The sequence below is a fragment of the Passer domesticus genome, chromosome 2 (assembly GCF_036417665.1).
Source record: "Passer domesticus isolate bPasDom1 chromosome 2, bPasDom1.hap1, whole genome shotgun sequence".
NCBI classification, from domain to species: Eukaryota; Metazoa; Chordata; class Aves; order Passeriformes; family Passeridae; genus Passer; species Passer domesticus.
This window is the reverse complement of record NC_087475.1, coordinates 7,109,145-7,115,450: the sequence shown is the minus strand read 5'-3', so window position 1 is coordinate 7,115,450 and position 6,306 is coordinate 7,109,145. Positions and strand designations below refer to the sequence as shown.

Here is a 6,306-nt window from a genome sequence, read left to right as displayed (position 1 = left end):
CAGGAAGACAAAAATGCACATTTCCCAGTATAAACATTGTCTTGGTTTTATTTTGGGGCTTTTTGTTGTTTTGTTTTTTAAGTTCAAGGAGAACATTCCGTTTATTTAGAGTTAGACTGTTTTATTTTATTTTATTCAGAAATCAGCACAGCACATCTGTAGTTCTTGGTGAGACACAGGGACAAAAGAGCTGCTCTCTGAGGTCAGAACAAGGGTTGGTCCAACCCTGGATCCTGTTTCTGACCATGGCTGGTAGGAGATGCTCAGAGCACAACAAAGAGGAAACAGCACCAGTGCCATGAGGCCTTTCCTGGTGTCCCCGCTGTGCTCCCACCTCTCCATGATCACCAGGACTCCTGAGCTGGAGCTGCAGTGCTGTGTTTGACAGTCACCAACAGCCTGGTTCTCTCTGAACCTGCCCAATTTGGAGCCTTTCTGCCCTCTTGGCCTTTGCAGAATATTGTGGTGGGGGCACCGGCACAAGGCAGCTGCACTGTGAAATCAGCAAATCCTCCCCCTCTTTTTAAACCTGGTCATGTCCTTGGGAGGCTCTTTGTTCTTACTTTGAGAAAGACTGAAGAGCTTTTTTTCCCCTGAACAGGCCTTTTTCATAAGCTGTTCCATCACCCCCTCTCGTGCAAGCTTGGTCACAGCCTCCTTGTTCTTGTTTTAATTTTCTCTCTACCTCTGGCTCCCCCATATCCCTTTTAGGGTGGTTGAAGCATGGCATGGCTTGGGTTTATGATTCATATGACAATTTCCTCCCCTGGTAGTATCCAGTGCTTAATTTGACTATTTTTTCCCTTCCATTGCTGAGTATCAGAACTCTGCTTTCAGAGAATTTTCCACCAGTATTCCAAATTCTTTTCTAAAAGGCAGCAGGGTGCTGACTGCCAGCTGCTGGCTGAGCTGTGGTCATTTTGTCACTTCTCTGTTTCATTACTTTGCTTTTCCCAGCACTGGTTTTCTACTGGTATTTGATCTCCCAGTCACTCAGCTGGGAGTGAGTGAGATCCTCCTGCAGTTCTTGGCTGTTGGCAGTTCTGAAGTCCTGCACCTTCCACAAATGTCATTAATCCACTGCTCATCCCATCCTACAGACATTTAATTAACCCATTGGAGTATACCACACACATCCACACTGTTTTCTGGACTGGAGCAGATCCATGAGAGAACTTCAGCCCTTTTTCATCCACAGTTTGGCTCCCCAGTGTGCCTGGGTCAAAGTGCCAATTTTGGAAAGCTGGATGTGCTTTATCAGTGATGCCTTGCTGAGGCACATCCTCACTGACCTCTGCAAAGCCTGCCAGCAGATTTGAACAGCCTGGATCTCCCGAGTAGAAGCAACACTTTGTTCTTGCCACCATCTCTCTCGTGCACACAGGATCCATCCATGTCTGCCAGTTCTGATGTGTGATAGAATTTTCAATTCCCTGACTGGTATAGAAGGTCAGCACATTAGTTTGTAGTTCTTAGGTTCATTCATGAATTATTTCTATGTATAGTTCTTATATATGGAATAAAATGTTCAAATGTGAGGTTTTATTAATAATGAAAATATTCCCTGTAAAGAAGGGAATATTCAATTATCTGTGCTAATTTTCCTGTTAAAATTGCAGCTTCTTCCACAAACTGGGCCAAAGTATACCCACAATTAAAACACTTAGAAAGTTTTCATTTTTCTTGAATAAAGCATCGATTTCTGCAAAATGCATGGAAAATATTCCCCTGTAAACTCCAATTTTGCATTGACAATTTTCACTCCTGTAATCTCTCGTGGATCAAACACAACACGACACCAACTGAACATCCAGACATTGTCACATTGTTTAGCATCTGCAATTAATGCTATGATCTGAGTTCATAATTAGAGCCCTCCTACACTGGGAAATGCACTAGTGTTGTCTTGCCTCTAAAATTTCAGATATATTGGTGCAGTGGTTGATGTCCCAAGCCTGTCAGTGTCCAAGGGACATTCAGACAATGTCCTTAACAACATGATTTAACTTTTGGTCAGCCCTGAGGTGGACAGGCAATTGGACTTTGTAGGTCCCTTACAACTGAAATTATTCCAGTCTAGTCTAAATCAGACCTTTCCCTGTGCACAGTCAATTCCTGGAATAATTGTATATGTTTTTTTATACTTTAGCATATTTTCCTTTAGCCTGATTATTCCCAGTTTTGCAAACCAGAAATTTGCATACTTTTAAAATGTAGTCAGATGTATAACATTGGGTAAAAATATGGAATTCTATATTGGATATGTCTGTGTGTCCTGTACACCCCAGCACATGTGTGAATATGCAAAATACTCCATGAGCATTCATGCAGACACTGGAGAGGAGAAATGCACAAACAAATGCATATGTACAGGAGTTGTGATTTGGGTATTTTTTCCCCGAAAACTACTAAATAAAACCCAAATATGTAGAAGTTACCTATAGCAGCAAAGGCATCATTTAATCATGAACACAGCTACAAATATGAGAGCACTGCCTGTGCAATTAATGCAACCTATCAGCTGCCTTAAAAACAGGCTCCCACTTAAACCTTTTGCCCACCCAGGGCTTCAGTGAGTATCACCATGGTACCACCCAGGCAAATAAAAGCAGATTAATGGAGGAAGTGTAGGTGCTTTCCCCTCGCTCCCTCAAAATTGGCAGCACCACTGCAGTGTGCAATCCCACGAGATAACACATCAGGGCTGTGCAGCTTTGCCTCTAGCCCTGAGTCAGTTCAGGGCTCTGGTTGTCTCTGGGTAATGTTAAATTTAGGGCCTGAGTTTGAGGACTACTCGTCTTCACTGCTCAGCTCTCCCAGCTGCAATATATCACTGGCAGGCCAATGCCCCAGCCCATGGGGGGGTGTCCCATGTGACACACACTAATTCATAAATGAGAACGAGATCTGAGTGCATCACACTGCAGTGAAGAAAAACAAACCTTATGGACTCTTTTAAGGCTGTGATAAATTAGAATGTGCACGATACAAATATTTATCTTGCACCCTTATTACAAGTATTTCCTTTTTGCTGGTTAATTTAATTAGAAGGTGTCCCTTTGGATTAAAACTTTGTAAGATGGATATATTTTTCTCCAAGCCATAATTCATTTTGAATGAAGAGAGGAAAACTCATAGCTCCTGAACTTATTAATAATGATCCGAATTAAAATACATTCCTGGCTTCCTTGAACACTTACGTATATTACAGGATAGCTGGGAGGAGAAACAAGAGGGATTATTTTTGTTTTCATGAGGAGGACCTGATCCCAGAAACACTGTTGAACACGTATGATGAGGAGTTAGTCACAATGATTTCTTTGGCAAGGGAGAAAGAAGCAGAAACAAAAACAACACTGACCCAACTTTCCATCAAAGCGGGGGTGGGGGAAGAGAGAGCTGGTATGGCATCATTCTCCTTTCTCTCCTGAAGCCCAGGACCCCACCTCACTGCAAAAAAGCCTCCCTGGGCTTGGCAGCCTGTGGCTGTGCAGGATACCAAGGACAGGAGCAGGAGAAATGGTCAAGCCTGCCAGGAGCAGCTCATGGCCCAGAGTTTGTCACCCTCCTGCATGGCTCTGGCTTTGTCACCAAGCCTGCATGGCCTTCCTTGTGTCCCCTCTCTGCACATCATCACCCAGTGCAGGACACTGGGCCCCCAGGGAAGACAAAACACACAGAAGAGCCCAGATGGGAAGTCCTGTGGCCTCTGAAGACATTACCTGAGCTGTAGAGCCAAAAGGAAAGAGGTGAAGATGAGGACACTGGAGAAGGAGCTATTCAGGGCTTCAGGGGGTCAGGATTTCACCTCAGGTTGCTGTGCTGATCTCAGTGTGCCACTTCAGCTCACAGCTGGGGAGCCCTTCCTGACTTTTGTTGGATGTACTTCCAGGGCAGGACCTGTGGATCACAACCCAGCTCCTGCTGTGTCTGAGCAGAGACAACAGGCTCCAGGAGCAGCTTTGCTGACAAACAGGCATTACAGTGGGGTCATACCAAAAGTGTAGCTGATTTTCCAAAATCTCTGCTTTGCCTCTGCTCACAAAGCAATTCCTAGAACTGTCCATCAGAAAATGAGTCCCCAGCTCAATCCCCACAGAGGGATGAGTGATTTTGTGCCTGATTATCCCTTCAGGGTACAGTTTAGACATACAAATGTTTGGGAGATGAATCCATTTTGAGAAGCCTCTTCTTCCACAAAGGTTTGTGTTTAGGACAACCATCACCACCTCTGTGACGTCTGATCAGGGATGATTTTAATAACACTCAAAGCAGAATAATTGAAAAAGTCTTGTCATTTCCTTTCCTCTTGAGAGGAGAATTTTCCGATCCATTTTGGGCATTGTGTCAACAAATCCTGTCACATTTCCTTTCATTACAGAGCCCACCAATACACTTTTAGCAGACTCATTAGCAAGACAAGGGGCATCACTGTCAGAAGAAAAGGCTACTGAAATGTAAATACAAAGTCTAGCCAGACATCTCACTCATATAAGCTTGAACTTGACTCATTGCTGCAGGCATAATTGGAGGGGTTTCTCCACACATTATTCAAATTCATGTTGAAGCTGTTTTGCTTCCCACACCCCTCCAGCACCTGCAGAAACCTCTCTGCTGACCCTGAGGCCCTTGGTGAGATTCAAGCCAGAGTGTTTGGTCAATGCCAGCTCTTACATCAGTGACTGGCACCTCTTCATGGCTCCCACGTCCCACTTTTAAAAGAATAATTACAGCAATGCTGTGAGTTGAATGACAAAACTCAAAGAAAAATGAACTTGAAGATGTTTCCCTAGCAACTGTGTGCAGCAGTGTTTCCACCAGGCCAACATTACAGCATCACTCTCACAAACTGAAAAAAAACCCCAGACTGAAATCTTTGCCACTTGAATGGCAAGTGCAGCCTGGCAGAGACCGAGCCCTCCTTGGTCACACCAGCCAGTGCCCAACTCACAATGTGGCTTTCACCTTGTGTTGAAAACTACTCTGGATAAGGGACAGCAACAGCTGTGAACAGAGGTTCTGAGAGCATAGCAACCTCATGAAAATAATAATAATAAAAAAACTTAATTTCATTTTTGTTAAAATAACTGTTGATTGTCCCTTTCACTTTCCATTCCTGATCCTTCTCACCACTACATCAGTGCAATTCCAGCACATGCTGTCTAATGAGTCACCTTTGGCCATCTGATTTTCTTGAAGCAGTGGCTGTGAGTTCCCAGAGGGTGAGCCAAGGCTTACTCACCCAACTATAATCATCTCTTTGCAGCCAGTCCTTCCCAGTCCTTCTTGCTCATCAGTCCTAAAACAAACTCCTGGAAAAACAATACATCCCATTGCAACCCCCCTTGCTTTCCTGGCAGACTCGGGGGTCCCCATTTTCCCTGCATCACCCATGGCAGATACAGTGAGTGATGCAAGCAGGAGGAGGGAAGAGGCAACAATCCCATTACTGTCCTAATAAACCCATCTCTCTTCTGCTTACCGCCATCATTTTAACTGATGCAGTCCAGAACAAGGCAAACCTTTTATGCTGACTCTTGCATTATTACCCTTCAGAAAGACAGTTACCATTTCATTCAAGAATGGTTTGAATATTTAGGCACACAGATGACATCATACTTTAAATCTATTGGCAATAGTACATTATTTATTAGTTAAACTCCTGAGATAAATGCAGCTTTATACTGTATCATCCTGAAAATTATTTTTGCTCACCTGTGCTGAAAACCTCCTGTTCCAGAAACATGGGATCCAGCTTTTGGACCTTAAACATTCTGAAAATGTTCCCCAGAGGTGGAAAACTGATTGCTTTCTTTAGTTGATGCATGGTCAGCATCACTGACGTGTATTAAATTAGCAATATTAAATCCAAAAAAATGTCTCTTGATTTATGATTTATAGCTTACCTCCTGCAAGAGGAGAGGCCTTTGGCACACTGAGCCAGAGATGCCTCAAATACCACCAGTGGTACAATCTTATAAAAAGATTATGAGGGGAGGGAAGTGTTCATCAGCATCCACACACCAGTGGTGCAGCTCTTGCCCCTGCTTGCCTGGTGTTAATGCTCATGCCATTCGTGCTTTCCATAGCTCTCCATGGGCCACCAGTGCCATGCGCCAGGAAAAGCTCAGCCTGGGGCTCTGCAGGGCAGGGCTCAAAAGGCCCAGAGCATCTGAAACCCTCAGCTGAGGGAGCAGGAGGAAGACTGTGCACTCACCCTCACCTCTTGTAGCAACAATCCCCTGAACTGGGAATAATGTGCATTGACTCCATGATTGCAGAAGGCTCATCAATTGCTTTATTGCT

General features: G+C 44.1%; 1 long non-coding RNA gene across 1 annotated transcript; it reads right to left on the bottom strand.

Annotated features, from left to right (window-relative positions):
- Positions 1-1,881: 1,881 nt before the first annotated feature.
- LOC135295180 (uncharacterized) lies at positions 1,882-5,831 on the bottom strand. The gene is made up of 3 exons (XR_010357202.1): positions 5,716-5,831; positions 5,243-5,312; positions 1,882-3,900 (listed from the first exon to the last, which is right to left on the bottom strand). It is a non-coding gene; the product is annotated as an uncharacterized LOC135295180 (long non-coding RNA).
- Positions 5,832-6,306: the final 475 nt, after the last annotated feature.